The sequence below is a fragment of the Heterodontus francisci genome, chromosome 31 (genome assembly GCF_036365525.1).
Source record: "Heterodontus francisci isolate sHetFra1 chromosome 31, sHetFra1.hap1, whole genome shotgun sequence".
In the NCBI taxonomy this organism is placed as follows: domain Eukaryota; kingdom Metazoa; phylum Chordata; class Chondrichthyes; order Heterodontiformes; family Heterodontidae; genus Heterodontus; species Heterodontus francisci.
Window position 1 is genome coordinate 49104205 of NC_090401.1, and position 20708 is coordinate 49124912.

A 20708-nucleotide genomic window follows, 5' to 3' on the forward strand; every position below is an offset into this window, starting at 1 on the left:
CTCAACTCTCCTCTAAATTTTCTACCAATAGCTTTAAATCTATGCCTTCCAGTCACTGACCTCTCTGCTAAGGTAAATAGACGCTTCACCTCCACTCTATTCAGGCCCCTCACAATTTTGTACATTTCAATCAGATCTCCCCTCAGCCTTCTCTGTTCCAAGGAGAACAACCCCAGCCTATCCAATCTTCCCTCATAGCTGCATTTTTCCAGTCCTGGCAACATCCTTGTAAATCTCTTCTGTACCCTCTCTAGTGCAATTATATCCTTTCTGTAATGAGCTGACCAGAACTGCACACATACTCAAGTTGTGGCCTAACCAATGAGTTATACAATTCCAGCATAACCTCCCTGCTCTTATATTCTATACCTCGGCTAATAAAAGAAAGGATTTCACATGCCTTCTTAACCACCTTATCAACCTGTCCTACTATCTTCAGTGATCTGTGGATACTCACTCCGAGGTCCCTCACTTCTTCTACACTGCTCAGTATTTTCCCGTTAATCGTGCATTCCTTTGCCTTGTTTGACCTCCCCTAATGCATCACCTCACACTTCTCCAAGTTGAATTCCATTTGCCACTTTTCTGCCCATCTGACCAGACCATCAATATCTTCCTGCAGCCTGCAGCTATCCTCCTCGCTATCTAACACATGGCCAATCTTTGTGTCATCTGCAAACTTCTTGATCAAGCCCCCTACGTTTACGTTCAAATTGTTAATATATACCACAAAAAGCAGGGGACCCAGTACTGAGCTCTGCGGAACACCACTGGAAACAGCCCTCCAGTCGCAAAAACACCCGTCAACAATTATACTTTGTTTCCTGACACTGAGCCAATTTTGTATCCACCTTGCTGCATTTCCCTGGATCCCATGGGATTCTATTTTTTTAACCAGTCTGCCATGTGAGACCTTGTCAAAAGCCTTGCTCAAATACCTGTAGACCACATCAACTGCACCACCCTCATTTATTTTCCTGGTTACTTCTTCAAAAACTCAATCAAGTTGGTCAGACAAGATCTTCCCTTAACAAATCCATGCTGACTATCCTTGATTAATCTGTGCCTTTCTAAGTGACAGTTTATCCTGTCTCTCAGAATAGATTCCAATAATTTGCCTTCTACTGAGGTTAGACTGACTGGCCTGTAATTATTGGGTCTATCCCTTGCTCCCTTTTTAAACTGAAGTAGAACGTTAGCAGTTCTCCAGTCCTCCGGCAGCACACCTGTATCCAGTGAGGACTATGAACTATGCCATTGGTGTACATGAATGGTGTCACCCTCGAAACATCTAACAATATAAAGAATAGAACAACTGCATTTATATAGTACCTTTCATGACCTCGAGATGTCAACTGAGTACTTTTGAATTGTTGTCACTGTTGTAATGTGGAATATATGAAGCATGTCATCAAGTAATCAAAGCTTTATGATAATCAAATATTTACCTAAAGGGTAATTTGGAAAATACTTTACTACCTCCCTCTTTCTAAACTGCAGTGATAATTGTATTCTCCGCATTCCCTTTCGCAGCACAGCTGTACTGAATAATGGCTGCCAGTTCAAAGACTGTTAAAGTCAGTCTTTTGTACACCAGCCCTGCAGAATGTACAAACTGTCTGCTCCCAGGCGCTCTCCCGGCCCTCAGCACCTGCCCCTTCACCAGCCATGCATTACCCAACCTGCCCCTCAGACAACACATCAACTAAAGGACATCATACCCTTGTCTGATGACATCCTGAATCAAGACTGAACTCAAGACTGTGGCTGATTACTTTGACAGGTTTATTTTTTTTTAAACTCAAAGATGCATATTAAGACAACTTCAGCATGCTAAGAATGACAAAGGCAGCATATTTAGCTTTACATAAAAACAGCCGCACCCAGCCATCATTACAGCAATGATCTTACCTCATGGGTTCACAGAAAGGTTATGATTGACAGATCACAGTTCTGTATTAATTCATTTTGTTAAAGGCCTACTGTTGATATTTCTTCACGGAAGTTCATGTCTTGAGATCAAGTTTAATTTGGTTACTGCTCTGATTGAGCACAGACTGGCCAGTTTGAATATACAACATCTGTTGCTCACAGCGATGCAAATTGGTTGGCCTGGAGTTCCTTCTCTACTTTGCCATCAATCACATGCAAAGAGATGTGTGGATGGATGGAAGACAGGGAGGTTTTATCAACTGGTTGTTCAGCAAGTGAGTGAAGCCTCCAAGTTCACCCAAGTGGTAGATGGTCGGAGGTTTCATCACATGACTCCTACTTCCAAACACCCCGCCAGCCCTACACTCCAGTCATTGGTCACTCAATATGCTCATCCTCGCATTTTCCCATGCTGATTGGAAAAGGAAAAGACTCATCATCACCCAATTGGATGATTCTTGACTCTCATCCAAAACAGCCTCTATTTTCCACATCACCAATATTTTTATCACTCAAACAGAACTGTTCTCTCTCAGAACACTTGTAGCAGTGTCCTGGAGATTAATATTCAATTCCTGGAGAGCCCAGGCCAACCCTGAAGAGTTGGATACCCTAAGAAGGCCTGATTATCAGACCCAGAGCCTTGCTTCAGCCTGGAAATGGGTTGTAGACTTGAGGCAGATTTTGATGGGGTTCGACACGCATATCTCTGAAGTAAATCTTTAAAGCTCTGTGGCCCAAAGGTTCAAGTTTTGCTGCACTATTATTCAGGTGTAAGCAAATTGGAGGATAGCAAAAGCGTTCCTTTCTCATTTCAAAGCATGTCATCAAGGATGCAAGTCAGTTAAAGCACTGTCATGAACTGCTCGAGCATTTTTAATGTGTTACTATTTTTAGGAGAGGCTAGAAGATTATGTGAGATTTTATATCAAATGGAATCTACAGTGTTTGTCATTGCTTCTGTGCAACTTTATTTCTTAATAAACCCAATTTAAAGTTTTTAGCCTGAGAGATATGGTCTTTCAGAGTGCTGTCTATCTACCTGTCCAAGAGAATGGGAGAAAGCAATGCAACTTGCATGTATCCAGCAAGCTCAGCAGCGCTCAAAGGGTTCATTTGTTCAACCCTGGTGGCCTACCTCCAAGATTACTGCAGATTATATAGAATTACATTACATAAAATTTACAGCACAGAAACAGGCCATTTGACTCAACAGATCTATGCCAATGCTAATGCTCCACACGCACCTCCTCCTACTCTACTTACTTTATATCACCCTATCAACATATGCTTCTATTCCTTTCTGCCTCAATCTAGTTTCCCCTTAAATGCATCTACACTGTTTGCCTCAACCACTCAATGTGGTGGCAAGTTCCACATTCTCACCATTCTCTGGGGGAAGCAGTTTCTCCTGAATTCCTGCTTGGATTTATTGGTGACTATCATAGTTGTGGACCCTAGTTTTGGACCCCCCCCCCCCCCCCCCCCACCACAACAAGTGGAAACATCATCTCTACCCCTACCCTATTGAAGAGAGCAGGTCGGCTACAACAGCATAGGTCAGAGACTGGGAATTCTGTGGTGTGTAACTCATCTCCCGACTCCCCAGTGCCTGTCCACCATCTACAAGGCACAAGTCAGGATACTCTCCACTTGCCTGGATGAGTGCAGCTCCAGCAACACTCAAGAAGCTCGACATCTTCCAGGACAAAGCAGCTCACTTGATTGGTACCCCATCCACCACGTTGAACATTCACTCCCTCTACCCCAAACCCATGACCTCTACCACCTAGAAGGACATGGGAACACCACCACCTGTAAGTTCCCCTCCAAGCCACACACCATCCTGACTTGGAATTATATCACTGTTCCTTCACTGTCGCTGGTTCCAAAAGTTGGAACTTCCTTCCTAACACCACTGCGGATGTACCTACACCACATGGACTGCAGTGGTTCAAGAAGGCGGCTACCACCACTTTCTCAAGGGCAATTAGGGATGGGTAACAAATACTAGCCTTGCCAGCAACCCTCACATCCCATGAAAGATTAAAAAAAAGAATGGTTTCATCATCTTAAAGACCTCTAATAGATCACCTCTCAAGTCTTCTCTTTTCTAAAGAAAAGAACCCCAGCCCCTGATCATCTTATAGATCATAGGAACCATGAGCTTTCCTTTGTATTGGGCACAATTATCTTGAGAGTGCCTGAACTGTAACTGAGTATTTTCTCAATGTGGCAACTATGATTATAGTTCTACCCATTTCCAGGAAATCCATGTAACCCTCAGGCAATTGAGCAGTATGGGTATAGTCTACAATAAGCATGTAACACTTAAATATACAAAAGCCCATATAACTGCCACATGCAACCCTTGGAAATGAGAGGAAAATGAAACATATTCACCAAGTTCTTCTCTCATTTTAAGTTGAACTGTAACAACAAAAGTACACGCAAAGTCCGCATCAAAGAGCTTTTACATACAACGGAGTCTCTATTATCCAGACCTAATCAGGGTTCCCCTCTGCTGCAGTAGCTCATCCATCAGCTCTAACCTCCATCATTGAGCCACCCGCAATTCCATTCAGCAAATCCAAAACAGCCCTTCATAAAATGGGCTCCAGTAATAAAGCCCGGCTACTCCAGTTATACCACCAATCCCAACTCTCCTCAGTTACACCAATAATCCATGCCCTCTCCAGTTACAGCAATCCCAACCCTTCCCAGTTATAGCAACAGTCCCAGCGTTCCCCATTCACACCATCAATCCCATTGTTCCCCAAATACATCAACAATCCCTGCCCTCCCCAGTTACACCATGAATCTTGGTGCTCCCCAGTTACATCAACAATCTCAAACCTCCCCAGTCAGCATGCATGAATGTGTAAATGCGAATGCATGTATAGCATACATGTGTATATACACGGGCTTGGAAATATGCCAGCGCGGGTGTGTATACATAAATGTGTGTATTTGCAAGTCTGTTTACATGCGAGTGTGTGTATATCAAAGTAAAATTCAAGAGAAAAAAACTGCTCTGTGGTGAACAAGAACCAAATGGTAATACTCGACCATGCACCCAGCAATGGACTGGGTTCAGTATAGAAACACAGCAACATATTTCAAGAGATAACAAGGCCAACAACCCAGAATGACAGCTGTAACCAATAAGTATTCACCATACAAACACCAAACTAGAACACATGTACCTTTTGTTTTTTGCTGAAATTAATACTGATCCATTCCCTTATTTCACTCTGTGTGGATTTCTTGACACCTCTGATTCAGTTTCGTTATTTTACCTGCAGACACACAAAAAAAAAGTTACCATTAAACATTTGGCGTTTGTCAATACTGGAAGAAGATAGTCTCCATTATTGGTAGCAAGATCACAAATGTTCTCCATACCCACATTTTGGATTCTGCTACCAATATCTGGACACGGAAGGGATGAAATTGCTTCCAGTAGGATCTGCAACAAACGACTTACTACATCTTTGCCAAGTTCCTCTCTGCGTTATTTTAACATGTTCATTACAAATATTACTGAGATTAATTTCAGCCCATTACAAAAGTATATTGTGGCATAATTGTCTTTCCCCTATTTTCTCTGAATTTCTGCTGGTCTTCCCACATTTTGAATGGACTGTGAGACCAAGGATAGGGGCCATGGATGGTCAATTTCTGGGTCATTCCCAATGCTGTTTTGCACCAGTCACAGAACAGCTCTGTCAGGCGGAATCCCTTCAATTTCCCCACCTTCCTGCAAGTACCTGGCAACTACCAATAGGAATTCAGCAGATTGACAACACAACATACATTTAAAGAGCACCTTTTACATAGAAAAATATCCCAAGGTGCTGCACAGGAGATTTATTGTACAATATTGACACTGAACCACATAGGGAGATATGGAGATACTGAACATGTTGAAGGAGGAGAGAGAGGTAGAGAGAAAAAGAGGTTTAGGGAGGGCCTATTTGCGAGATGCTAGTGTTTTCATATCTCTAAATAAATAAATAAACAATTGAAACAGAAGGAGAAAGCAGGGCAATGGGATTAGTTTTGGATTGCTCCAGCAAAAAGCCAGCACAGATGGGATGGGCCAAATGGCTTCCTTCTGTAATATAAATGTCTATAGTTCTAGGGTCCTCACACCAATCATTCAACAGATGCTTCACCAGTTTTTCTTGGGGGGTGGTGGGGGGGGCGGGGTGCGGGGAAATACTGGATTTCAGTAGCACCTAGTCCATGCACACATGTTGTTGAACTGCACTGCTTATCATCCCATTCCTGCCAGTCACACAAACCAACCGAGGAGGTTACAAGCAGAGCTCTACAATATGAACACTCAATCTGTGCATTGCTGAGAAAAAAAATGTATGAGTGTAGAAATTCCAGAGCTCCGAGATGGCTAAAGGCATGACTGCGCGTGGTGGAGTGAAGCAGGGGTGGGGTGCAGGGGATGCAGAAGAGGCAAGAATTGGAGGAATACAGACTTCACGGAGGCGTGTAGGCCTGGAGGAAGTCACAGAGATAGGAAGTGCTGATGCCATGGAGAGATGGGGTCAAGGAGGGATTTGAACAAGCGGATGTGAAATTTAATACTGAGGCATTGGTGGACCGAGAGCCAATACCGGTCTCAAAGAAGAGCAAGCAGTTCCCCGGAATCTCAGCCAAACTCCTCCAACCAACACTACTAAAACCAACTTAATTGATCATTCACTTCATTGCTGTTCGTTGAGTCCTGCTGAGGCATAATGGCTGCTGCATTTGCCTACATAACAACAGTAACTGCACTTCCAAAAGTAATTATTTGCGTGAAGTGGCCTGAGGCATTTCTGAGGGTCATGATAAAGTCCTAGTACATGGAATTCTTTCTCTGATAATGGTCAAAGATCTCAATTTATCTCGAAACATACAAATAATTGATAACATTTTCACCACAATGGGATGTTGCCACTTGACTGGGTGGCCTGCTGCACAGGCTAAACTTAATGATGTCTTAAATGAAAAGATCAATAAAGGTGATTTGCTACCTTTTACCACAAGACATTAGCTCAGAGATTTTTACTGAGGTAAGGAGATTTCTTGGCCACTTACCTCTCCCCAAAGAATTCACTGATCAAAAGCTCACAAAGGAAAATGGTTCAGCGTGCTCAAACTCCAACTAACATCTTCAGCCTCACATCCAAAGAAGTTTTAAATAGAACATGGTGCCTTTTCACTCTGTATGTCTAACTGCACGGCCAGAGTTTCCCCAAGAGCTGGGTTGGTGATCATCTATCCTGATTTAAAAGCGGACAGTCTGGTTTTGATGGCTGCCCCAGAATTTTGAGAAACAAAAGAAAACAAAGGGGCAAATTGACTTTTAAAATGGTGCATTCAAAATTAAATGTTATCTTCCATAACAAAAGATGAATGAGGAGCCTGCCATTTTTGCTTGATTAACTTTCTGCACAAGATAATACAAAACCTTCCCTCAGGTCATTCATTGGGAGAGGTTGACTTCACAGTAATGTGGTTGACTTAGACCGCAGGTCATGGAAGAGCGAGCCATAGAACAGGAACCCACTATTTCGCAAGCATTCAGGTCCCTTCAGTGTGTACTGTGACCCTTGGGGTAAGCACACTTGTCAATTCTGAGTTGGGAATGATCCGTCGCTGAGCCCGCACCGTGATGGAAGCACAATGAATTTGTCAACCAAAGGAGCTCAGCCTGCCTGCGGAACATCAGGAGACCCAGGGAGAGCTGGGCCTGGCTACAGCTATCTAAACATTAGTTTACATTCTACAGTGCTGTCAACAGCATGGGAGTTGGCAGTACTCCAACAAGCAACAGTGGCTCAACGAGAGGGCAAGTTATCTTTGGTTATCCTCGGGACATGGGTGTCGCTGGCAATGCCAGCATTTATTGCCCAACCCTAGATGCCTTGAGAAGGTGGTGGCGGCCATCCTTCCCGAACCACTTGCAGTCCATGTGGTGAAGGTGCTTCCATGGTGCTGTTTGGTCAGGAGTTTCGGGATTTTGATCCAGCAACATTTAAGGAATGGCAATCTATGTCCAAGTAAGGATGATGTGTGAGACTTGAAGTGGGACATGGAGCTGCTGGCATTCCCTATGCACCTGCTGCCCTCATCATTCTAGGTAGTGGAGATCGCAAATTTGGAAGGTGCTGTCGAAGGAGCCTTGGCGAGATGCTGCAGGGCATCTTGGAGATGGTACACACTGCCGCTATGGTGCACCGGTGGTGGAGGGAATGAATGATTAAAGTAGTGGATGGGCTGTTGATTAAGCAAGCAGGGATGGTGTCAAGCTTTTTGAGTATTGTTACAGCTGCAGCTATCCAGGAAAATGGACAGCATTCCATCACACGTCTCCACTTGTGCCTTGGAAGTGATGGAAAAGCTTTGTTGAGTTAATTACCATCGAATGCCCAGCCTCTGGGATGCTGTAGGAGCCACAGCATGTATTTGGCTGGTCCAGCTGAGTTTCCAGTCAATGGTGACCATCAATGTTGATGGTATGCAGCCACCCTGCTACCAGGGAGGATCAATTCAAAGTTGAACTGGAAACAGAAGAAAACACAGCAGGGGCAGTGATGTTGGTGGATACAAAGGTCACTTCATTCATGAGGCAGATCTCAATGTCACAGATCAGTGATGGGCTGTCATTCATCAAATGAGCCATTGTAATCCGTCCATGGTACCACATGCTCGGTTACAATTCCCAATATTTCTCGATCGTCCCATTGATCAACGGATGTTTATCTAGCCCGCAACAATGACAGTCTTCGAAACACTGTCTGATTGAGGGGGTGGGTGAGGTTAAAAATAAGTGTGTTGGGTTTGTTCTTTTTTGTCGCTTTCTCGGATAGGAAATGCAACTGGGTTCTGATTTTCACAGAATCAAGAGAGAGAGAGAAAAAAAACAGCTCAACTGTTCTATAGGCAATCTGTCTGACGTGTCAAACAGTGGAAGTGAGAAACCAAAAATGACATTTCACGACGCCCATTCACCTCCCTACCCCTACGGCCCACGCAAGTCAGAGTAAGTGAGCAGGGATCTAAATTTAGCCTCTGTGTTGCAATATTTAGCCTTTATCGCAATGACAAAGAAAACCCCAGGATGTGGTTGAGGGTAGGAAGTTGATGAGAGAAGTGTGCTCTCTCATTTTTGACGTCACTGCCCCTGAAAGAACCAAGAGCACATTATAACTTGTCATTTTTTGTTAACACTTAGAATGCTCATCAACAATAAACTGCAGTTATATAGGACTGGATTTTCCCGTGAATATCGGGACCCCCAATGTCAGGCCCATTTGAGGGACCCGAGCATGCCCATGTTGCCAATGCACCTGCCAGCACAACCTAATTGGCCGCTTCCACACTCGCAAGGCTGGAGGCCCAATCGGATGGCATGAAAACATGTCAGGTCGTCAGTGCCAGAGGGAGCGGTGGGCGCTGCCGAGGCAGGAAGGCGAGCGTGAAGGCGCCTCACCATGGTGGCACTCTCGGCTGCCTGCATACAATGAATCAAATAAGGAGGCCCGACGCCGGTACGGCTATCGGACTGGAGGGAAAACGCCTCCGCAGGGCTATTAATGGATGGGGCTACAGCCTTTCATCCCCGCGGGCCCATGGTGCAGTGGTTATGACACTGAACTAGTAATTTAGAGGCTCAGGATAATGTCCTGGGGACATGGGTTCAAATCTCATCGTGGCAGCTGGTGGAATTTAAATTCAATTAATTAATTAAAATCTGGAATTGAAAGCTAGTTTCAGTAATAGTGCCATGAAACGATCATCGCTGGTTCTAAAAACCCATCTGATTCACTAATATCCTTTAGGGAAGGAAATCTGCCATCCTTACCTGGTCTGGCCTACATATGATTCCAGACCCACAGCAATGTGGTTGACTCTTAACTGCCCTCTGAAATGGCCTAGCAAGCCACTCAGTTCAAGGGCGATTAGGGAAGGGCAACAAATGCTGGCCTTGCCAGCGACGTCCACATCCCATGAAAGAAATAAAAATAATTAGGGCATGGAGCCTCCGGCGCCAATCGCCCCCGGTACCGATTGCCCCCATGGCCTGCTGCCGGAAGGCTGCATCAAACGGCCTGGCCACCTGTGCACACAGTGGGGGGGGGCCGCTACGATGTTGGTAAAATACCAGTGCAAAATGTCCCCTAAGTGGATTATTGGCTGCCACCCTCCGACGAACGGGTAGCCGACCCGGTTCCCAATTTGCCCCTGGGAAAGTCACCCAGAGGTAGGAATGCATCAGGGAGCCATTCTGATGTGTCTCCCCCATCATCCCCCACCCCAGCCATTTCCAACTCCATCTACACAGGATCGGGAAACTTCAGCCCACAGAGTCGTTAACTTAGTAAAAACATCCTTAGGTACTTCACACTGGAGTGATATCTGACACAATTTGACACCGAGTCGCATTAAGTGATATTAGTACAGGGGACCAAAAGCTTGGTCAAAGAGGTAGAAGCGACTTAAACAAGGAGAGAGAGTTAGAGGCAGAGAAGTTTAGGGAGGGAATTCCAGAGCTTAGGGCTTTGGCAGCTGAAGACACGGCCGCCAACGGTGGAATGATGAAAACTGGTTTGCACAAGAGGGCAGAATTGGAAGAGATCATGGAAGGTTGTGGGGATGGAGGCGGTTACAATGATAGGGAAGGCCTATGGAGGGATTTGAAAACAAGGATGAGAATTTTAAAATCAAGCTGCTGTGTTAATTTGGTGTAAAGCCTGGCTACCCGACCCGAACCCGACTAGACCTGACAACATGTGTCGAGTTCGGGTCGGGTGGGGTCGGGTCGATATTCCGAGTCCAGCATTCGGGCTCGGGTCAGGTCGGGCTGGACACTGCTTCCGGGAAGTCACGAGATCAGGCTTACCCATGATTCCCCACAACTCCAGCTGCAGGAATAGCCTGCTGACAGAACAGATGAAGGAAATTCGTGTCGGGTTGGGTCGGGTCGGGCGCGGAAAAAATTAAAGGGCTCGGGCTTGGGTCGGGTTCGGGTTGGCTGTGGTCAGGTCGGGCCCGGCTCGGGTTTTAATTTTATACCCGAGCCAGGCTTTAATTTGGTGGGCACAGTGAACACAAGGTGATGGATTACTTATGGATGAGGAAGATCATTTAGCCCATCTTAATTCCCCTTCCAGAAAGCCTCCACAGCAATTACATTGCTGGGTCTAATCGCATACAACGTGCACTAGAAAACAATGTACATATGATCTCAACTTTCCTTTCCCTTCACAGATACTGACAGACTCCCTGCCTATTTCTAGCATTTCCTGCTTTTTGCCTAGATCTCCAGTACTCCGTGAATTTTTATTCCACATTTTCAGCATATTATGGGCTAGACTTTCTGTCATGCATAGTCAACCAATTGAAAATCTAATTGATGGTATATTATCATTAGTGAAGCTTTTTTCATGCAAAGGTAAAGATTACTTTCTGTGCAGCACTGTGTCTGATTTTGTCTTCGGTAAACTTATTTTTGATGGAAAATGAGCTTTGTGACGTCCTTGGAGAACTGCCTACACTCCTGTGAAACTGCCCTTATCAGGGAACATCTCAACCACTACTGAAATCACCCATCATCAGCCACACTCACACACTCTGCCATATGAAGTGAAATTGAAGAATCAAAACATGAGCACTTAATCGATAAATTATAATTATTTTATGTGTGTTACTGCAAAGATTCAAGAACTTTGAGAAGATTTCTTTCAAAATACAAGGTGCAGGGTCATTGCTTTACAGTGCTCTGTCTGGCTTATACCATTCAATATTTATGCATCAACCACCATCACTAAAACAGATTCTGTGGTCATTATCTCATTGCTGTTTGTGGGATCTAGCTGTGCGCAAATCGACTGCCACTTTGCCCATAGTACAACAGTGACTGCACTTCAAAAGTGCTTCATTATGAATTATGAGAACAGGTTTCATAGACGAAGCTTGTATTCCCTGGAGTATAAAAGATTAAGGAGTGATCTAATTGAGGTGTTTTATTTGATAAGGTGAATAGACAGAACTATTTTCTCTGACATGGAGGGGCAGAGTCCAGAACAAAGGGGGCATAACCTTAACATTAGAGCTATGCCGCTTGAGAGTGGTGTCAGGAAACAATTCTTCACATAAAAGGGTAGTAAAAACATGAACATACGAATTAGGAGCAGGAGTAGGCCACTCGGCCCTTCGAGGCTGCTCTGTCATTCAAGAAGGTCATGGCTGAACTGATTTCTCCACATTACCACCTACCTCCGATAACCTTCTACCCCTCTGCTTACCAAGAATCTATCTATCTCTACCTTAACCATATTCAAAGACTCTGCTTCCACCGCCTTTTGAGGATGAGACTGCCAAAGACTCATGACCCTCAGAGAAAAAACTTCTCCTCATCTCTGTCTTAAATGGGCGACCCCTTATTTTTAAACAGTGACTCCTGGTTCTAGATTCTCCCAAATGGGGAAACATCCTTTCCACATCCACCCTGTCAAGACCCCTCAGGTTCTTATATGTTTCAATCAAGTTGCCTCTTACTGTTCTAAACTCCAGCAGATACAAGCCTAGCCTGTTCAATCTTTCCTCATAAGATAGCCCGCCCATTCCAGGTATTAGTCTAGTAAACCTTCTTTTAACTGCTTACAATGCATTTATATCCTTCCTTAAATAAGGAGGCCAATACTGTACACAGTACTCCAGATGTGGTCTCACCAGTGCCCTGTATAGCTGAAGCATAACCTCCCTATATTTGTATTCAATTCCCCTTGATAACATTCTATTAGCTTTCCTAATTACGTGCTGTACCTGCATCCTAACCTTTTGCGATTCATGCACTAGGACACCCAGATCCCTCTGCATCTCAGAGCTCTGCAATCTCTCACCATTTAGATAATATGCTTCTTTGTTATTCTTCCTGTCAAAATGGACAATTTTGCATTTTCCCACATTATGCTCCATCTGCCAGATTTTTGCCCATTCACTTAACCTATTGATATCCCTTCGTAGCCTCCTTATGTCCTCTTCACAACCTACTTGCCTACCTATCTTTGTGTCATCAGCAAATTTAGCAACCATACCTTCAGTCCCTTCATCTAAGTCATTTATATAAATTATAAAAAGTTGAGGCCCCAGCATAGATCCCTGTGGCACACCACTCGTTACATCTTGCCAACCAGAAAATTACCCATTTATGCCTACTCTCTGTTTCCTGTTAGCTAGCCAATCATCTATCCATGCCAATATGTTATCCCCTACACCATGAGCTTTTATTTTTTGCAATAACGTTTGATGTGGCACCTTACCAAATGCCTTCTGGAAATCTAAGTACAATACATCCACTGGTTTCCCTTCATCCACAGTACATGTAACTCCCTCAAAGAACTCCAATAAATTGGCTAAACATGATTTCCCTTTAACAAAACCATGTTGACTCTGCCAGATTACCTTGAATTTTTCAAAGTGCCCTGCTATAATATCTTTAATAATAGCTTCTAACATTTTCCCTAAGACAGATGTTAAGCTAACTGGCCTGTAATTTCCTGCTTTCTGTCTCCCTCCCTTTTTGAATAAAGGAGTTACATTCACTATTTTCCAGTCTAGCGGAACCTTCCCTGAATCTAGGGAATTTTGGAAAATTAAAACTAATGCATCAACTAGCTCACTAGCCACTTCTTTTAAGACCCTAGGATGAAATCCATCAGGATCCGGGGACATGTCAGCCTGCAGCTCCAACAATTTGTTTAGTACCACTTCCCAGGTGATTGTAATTTTCTTGAGTTCCTCCCTCCCTTCCATTTCCAGACTTAAAGCTAATTCTGGGATGTTACTTGTATCCTCTATAGTGAAGGCTGATGCAAAATATCTGTTCAATTCATCTGCCATCTCCTTATTATCCATTATTAATTCCCCAGACTCACTTTCTATAGGACCAACGCTCACTTTGTTAACTTTTCTTTTTTAAATATCTATAGAAACTCTTACTCTCTGTCTTTATATTTCCAGCTAGCTTTCTCTCATACTCTAATTTTACCTCATCAATTTTTTAGTCATTCTTTGCTGTTTTTTATATTCTGTCCAATCTTCTGACCTGCCACCCATCTTTACGCAATTGTATGCTTTTTCTTTAAGTTTGATATGATCTTTAACTGTTTTAGTTAACCACGGATGGCAGGTCCCCACTTTGGAATTTTTCTTTCTCATTGGAATGTATCTATTCTGTGTATTCTGAAATATACCCTTAAATGTCTGCCACTGCATCCCTATTTATCTATCCCTTAACCTAATTTGCCAGCTTACTTTAGCTAGCTCTGCTTTCATGCCCTTATTTAATCTGGGATTCTTTCCCCTAAAATAACTGTTGAAGCTGGGGGTCATTTGCAAATTTCAAAGCTGAGATCGATAGATTTTTTTTAGGCTGGTGTATTACAGAACCAAGGAGGGTAAATTGAGTTACAATACAGATCAGTAATGATCTAACTGAATGGTGGGACAGGATCAAGGGTCTGAATGTTCTGATGTTCTTACTGTGAGGGAAATCCCCTGAAGATAACAGGTTCATTTTCACTGATGTGCTATCAGATTTTCTTTGATTCCACTGACATTAACTGCTTGGGGACAACAGATGCTCATTTTCACCATCTTACTAATAACCAAGGCAGAGTTAGATGTTTCCATTCCTCTGGGGCCGCCTTGTCGTCTAATGGTGTTCCAGGCTTTGTTAGAATCTGCCAGCTATAGGATTGTTGAGGTGTAACATTCACAGGGGGTGTAACACTAATTTTAAATCCAAGATGGATAGATTTTTCCTAGACAAGGAATATAAAAGGATTCAGAGCCAAGGTGTATAGGCGGAGTTATGATACAGATTAGCAATGATCTAACTGAACAGGCTCAAGTGGCTTGATGGCCTCCTCCAATTCCTATGACTTTTGAAGATAGTCACTGTTGTAATGCAGGAAACATGGCAGCCAATTTGTGGAGAGAAAGGTCCCACAAACAGCAATGAGGCAAATGTTTTATTGATTTTGGTTGACATCTACGTGCCGTTGTTGAATAAGGGCAAAGGTCATATCTCTACCTCTGTGATACCTTCCCACTATTAAATAACCTCAGCACTCACCATCTGGGCTCATATGTGAAGAATGATCACTTGAGTGAGTTACCACAGGCTGCTGGCACCCAAGGAACATTGTCAAAGCAAGAATCAATGCTTTCAGGAGAGAAGGCGAAAGCGTAAATAAAAAAAAATTCTAGGAAAAGGAAAAAACAATATTAGGGGAAGAAGCGTTCTCGTCTGTGGTTGAGTTAATCTTCCAGCTGAATACATTTACAATGTTGTTACACACTGCACACCTAAGCAATTCATTCCCCATTGTGTCTTACAATGACCTACTGGGTTGGAACATTTTTGATCTCAGATGAGCCTGAATCAAGTTTTTTAAATGTTGAACTCATTTGATTGTGGTTGAATCATCTAAGGTAGTGAAGCAAAGCTGGCAATGACAAGGTGCAAAACACAAGCAGCACACAGCGTGTAAAAGCCAGCAGTTCACGCTCATGTGTGAACTGTTAGCAGAATATCTCAAGTGTCAGCTCCCTAACACACAGCACAGGAAATACACATATGGTATGGTTTGCTTACACTTGAGACGGTGTAGGGCAAGTACAAAGTCCTGAAGGCAGAAGATGTAAAACGCAGTAAACAATAGCGCATCAAAGAAGAGGAACCAGTACTGGGGAGTCGGAACAAGGTGTGTTGCTGATCAAGGAAATGCTTGTTGGCTTTTGCATTGCCACACTCTTCCCTTACAGAATAGTGTAAAGGTGCTTGAGCACAGAATCTAGGCTGACACTCCAGTGTAGTACTAAGGGAGGTTGCACTGTTGGAGGTGCCATCTTTCAGTTGAAATGTAAACCAAGGCCCTGTCTGCCCTCTCAGGCAGACGTACAAGATTTCACTGCACTATTTCGAAGATGAGCAGGGGTGTTCTCCCCAGTGTCATGACCAATATTTATCCCTCAACCGCCATCTAAAACAGACGACCTGGTCATCTATCTCATTGTTGTCTGTGGGAGCTTGCTGTGCACAAATTGGCCACCATATTTCCCACATTGCAACAGTGACTACACTTCAAAAAGAAATTAATTGGCTGCAAAGCATTTTGGGATGTCCTGAGGTCAGGAAAGGTCCTATTATAAGTCTTTCTTTCTTTAGTTGAATGATTTGCAGGCTGTTTAACAGACTGACAGGCCAGACCATGAATGTTCCTTCTATGGCTATAGCCAACTTTATACCAGCTGGTTAGTCCTTCACAGCGGGAAGGCTTTATGGGTTCCAGCAACCCATTGGACACGAGTATCACACTGGATGTTAATCCAGAATTCAGAGCCAGAGCTCCAGTCTCCACTCTGTCTGGAGCATGGTGCAAACCGTTTTTGTTTAATTCCTTCATGGGATGTGAGCGTCTCTGGCTAGGCCAGCATTTGTTGCTTATCCCTAATTGCCCTTCAGAAGGTGGTGGTGAGCCGCCTTCTTGAACCGCTGCAGTCCTTGGGGTGTAGGTACATCAACAGTGCCGTTAGGAAGGGAGTTCCAGAATTTTAAGCCAGCAACAGTGAAGGTGCAGTGATATAATTCCAAGTCAAGATGGTGTGTGGCTTGGAGGGGAACTTGCAGGTGGTGGTGTTCCCATGCATCTGTTGCCCTTGTCCTTCTAGGTGGTCGAGGTTGCAGGTTTAAAAGATGCTGTCAAAGGAGGGTTGGTGAGTTTCTGCAGTGCATCTTTTAGATGGTACACACTGCTGCCACTGTGTGCTGGTGGTGGAAGGAGTGAATCTTTAAGGTGGTGGATGGGGTACCAATCAAGCTGCTTTGTCCTGGATGACGTCAAGCTTCTTGAGTGTTGCCTGGATGGGTGCAGTTCCAGCAAGTGGAGAGTATTCCATCACACTCCTGACTTGTGCCTTGTAGATGGTGGACAGACTTTGGGGAGTCAGGAGGTGAGTTACTCGCCGCAGAATTCCCAGCCTTTGACCTGCTCTTGCAGCCACTGTATTTATGTGGCTGGTCCAGTTCAATTTCTTGTCAATGGTAACCCCCAGGATGTTGATGGCGCCAAGGTAGATGATCAGCCATGACCTGTTTGAATGGCGGAGCAGGCTCGAAAGACAGAATGGCCTATTCCTGCTCCTATTCACTATGTTCCTATGATGGTGGGGAATTCAGCGATGGCAATGCTGTTAAACATCAAGGGGAGATGGTTAGATTCTCTCTTGTTAGAGATGGTCATTGCTTGGCACTTGTGTGGCATGTTACCTGACACTTATTAGCCCAAGCCTGAGTGTTGCCCAGGACTTGCTGCATGCAGGCGTAGACTGCTTCAGTATCTGAGGAGTCATGAATGATACTGAGCATTGTGAAATCATCAGTAATCATACTCACAACTGAGCTTATGATGGAGGAAAGGTCATTGATGAAGCAGTTGAAGATTGTTGGGCCTAGGACACTACCCTGAGGAACTCCTGCAGCAATGTTCTGGGACTGAGATGATTGATCTCCAACAACCAAAACCATCTCCCTTGGTGCTGCGTTTGACTCCAACCAGTGGAAGGTTTTCCCCCTGATGCCTATTAACTTCAATTTGGCTGGAGTTCCTTGATGCTAAACTCAGCCAAATGCTGTTGTGATTTCAAGGGCATTCACTCTCACCTCACGTCTGGAATTCAGCTCTTTTGTCTATGTTTGGACCAAGACTGTAATGAGGTCCTACTGATTCAGAGGCTTCCCCTAAGTCAAAGGCTTTCTCTCGATCAGTTGGAAACCAATTGTTAAAGAATCTCAGGATGTAGTTTCATTAAAAATAACAATGTGGTGTCATGCTGGACCCCCATCTGCCAAGAATGAGGCACATTAATTTTGTCATGAACATTGATTTTAAACTGTTACCAGAGTGAAGAAAGGACTTGTTAAATAGATCAGCTGTGGCTGGAAAAAACATTTGCATATTAACAGACAGTTTGGAAGGGCAAAGCAGCCATTCCCTGACATATTCAACCCACAATGGATTTTTCATCACCAGACTTTGAAGGTGGGGGAGCTCGCATTCCAGGTTTACTGCTAAAATGGCCGAATACACAAACGGACATGGTCAAACCAGCCTGTCACATGACTAACCTTCTGGGCAACCTGAGATTTTTGAATTTGTACAAACAGTTTGGGCAGAAAGTCTGTTTGCTCCTGGACTGGGAAGATCTCTCTCCTGTCTGCTCCCATCTCTTTCTCACAAGCCTCTGAATCCACTGAAGACACATGAACCCCAATAAAGAAAAGTCTCCTACAGTGAACAAGGTTTAAGAAGAATACTAGGCCCCAACGAAAAGCAAGATCTACTTACAATCAAGGACTCTACAGTGAGCTCGAAACCTGTATTGCCTCAAACCTTTCCACTTTCTTTTTCTTCTGCTCTTTTCTGTCTCTATTTGCATGTGTGTATCGTGTATGCATGCTAGCGTGGGCGCGTCATGTACCTGTAGGTGTCAACCAAATTAGAGTTTAAGTTTAATAAATTTCAACTTTTCTTCTTTAAACCTAAGAAAGCCTGTTTGTGCTGGTTTCTTTGCCTTATAATTGGAAAACAGTGAACAAGGATTCACCAACGGGGACCTAAAAACACAGTGTGTTTAAAAATTAAATCCTGTTACGGTAAGACCAGGTGAAGGTGGAAAGGGAACCCTAGACCTCTTTCTCACCTGGTTGTAACAACGGTTTTCAAACTTTGCAGTATAGAGGCACCCTCTGCAAATACTGGTACGCTCCCAGAAATTAAAACAGTCCTATAATCCCAAAGACCCAATGCAAATACATGCATCATCTCAAGGACTCCCTCCAAATGTTATCACAATTTCAGGGACTCAATGCAAATATGCACAAAATCCCAGGGATCCCACCCAATACTGTCACATTCCCAAGGTTCCCCTTCCAATATTGACACTGTCTCAGAGACCAGTGCAAATGATCACACATTTCCACTGTAATTACACACTCCTAATAGTAGTGGCACTGCATCTAACAACAATAATTTGCATTATATAGCACCTGTAACAGAATAAAACGTCCCAAGGCACTTCACAGGGGCATTATAAAACAAAATATGATACCGAGCCACATAAGGAGTTATTAGGGCAGATGAGTAGTGGTCAGAGGTAGGTTTTAAGGAGTAACTTAAATGAGAAAAACAAGGCAGAGAGGTTTAGAAGGGAAATTCCTGAGCTTGGGGCCTAGGCAGTTGAAGACACGGCCACCAATGGTGGAGCAACTAAAATCAGGGGTGCACAAGAGTCCAGAATTGGAGGTGCACACATAGCTCATAAGGTTGTGAGGCTGGCGGAGATTACAGAGATGGGGAGGGGCAAGGCCGTGGAAGGATTTGAAAACAAAGATGAGAATTTTTAAAATCGAGGTGTTGCTTAACTGGGAGGCATTGTAGGTCAGTGAACACATGGGTGATGGGTGAATGGGATCTAGTGCAAGTTAGGACATGGGCAGAGAGTTTTGGATTCCCACAAGTTTACAGAAGGTAGAACAAAGAGCATATAACAAGAGCGTGACAATTTTACATAGGGGGTTTTCATTATCAATGTGGACATCGGAATCTACAATGGTAAACGTTGACAGCATGTACACACAGATGCAAGACCTTTTATATTTTACACACTTATGTGTTTATTCTTGGGCATTGAGGAAGTGCTTTAAGCATTTTCCATGTCCTTTAAGCTGTGCATAGTGCACATAGCATTTACTTTTATCTGCTTGTCAGAGGCTTTTTATCATCTCTCACCACTGCACGCTACAGTGTCCAAACTTAGAAACAAGACACTGATATAATGGGAAGATATTCATTAAGCTGCAAGCTTACCTTATACCAACAGCTGTCACTACTCACAGATTAAGACCTCTCTGCTTCACAGTTTTGTTGTGACAAAAACATGAAAATTGTGTTACAGTTAAATAAAGGGTATGAGTTATTAGGAATGATTAAAAAGATAGCCTGCAATCTAGACCGAAGAGGCTAAAAGTGCACCAGAGTACAAAATTGTCTAAAATTCCTCAACGAAGGTGTTAGCCTGCTTCTGCTATATGTTGTTAAAATAGTTTTCAGAGGAATTTCATTTGGCATGGACTCGATGGGCCAAATGGCCTCCTTCTGTTCCGTAATGATTCCGAGTGCATCAATGTTACTAATATAACACAGAACGGTATTAACCTCAAGGCAGTTAAGGAACAGGACCTCCTCTAGGTATATGAGATATTAAATGGGATGGGCAAGGTAAACATAGAATGTTACTTTAATGCAAGCCAGAACAATAGGAGGAGAAGCTAAGTTTAAGTTAGTGAAGGAATAAAAAGTTTAAAACTGATAGCAGATAATGGCATTGCTTAGGGTACATCAGAAAATACACTAAAGTGTGAGAGGGAACATGTGACAGGATGTAACTGCTTTAAGCAAGACTTTTATCATAAAGAATTAATCTTCCACGGTGATGCACACAGGAAGTTAAGACCAAGTGTAGGCTTCAGGTTGTGGGGAGGTGAAAGGCTGGTGGATAATTCACAGGTGTTATTTAGTTCCCATGCTGAACTTGTACACTCAATTCTCATGGTACATTTCCATACAAATTCCTATGTTGACTAGAAGTACATGCAAACTTAAGGGCATAGAAATTAGACCTTGCTGCACCCATTTCCACAA

General features: G+C 43.6%; 1 protein-coding gene across 4 annotated transcripts in view; it reads right to left on the bottom strand.

Annotated features, from left to right (window-relative positions):
• Positions 1–20708, bottom strand: part of LOC137347240 (transcription factor HIVEP3) — a 388796-nt gene that overhangs the window by 240750 nt on the left and 127338 nt on the right. For 3 of the 4 annotated variants that reach the window (XM_068011525.1, XM_068011522.1, XM_068011523.1), the window contains one exon: positions 5139–5231. The gene's annotated coding sequence lies outside the window, so the exon portion shown is untranslated. Of the gene's footprint in view, positions 1–5138; positions 5232–15079; positions 15112–20708 lie in introns of those variants that run through there. The other variant, XM_068011524.1, reaches the window with a different exon arrangement.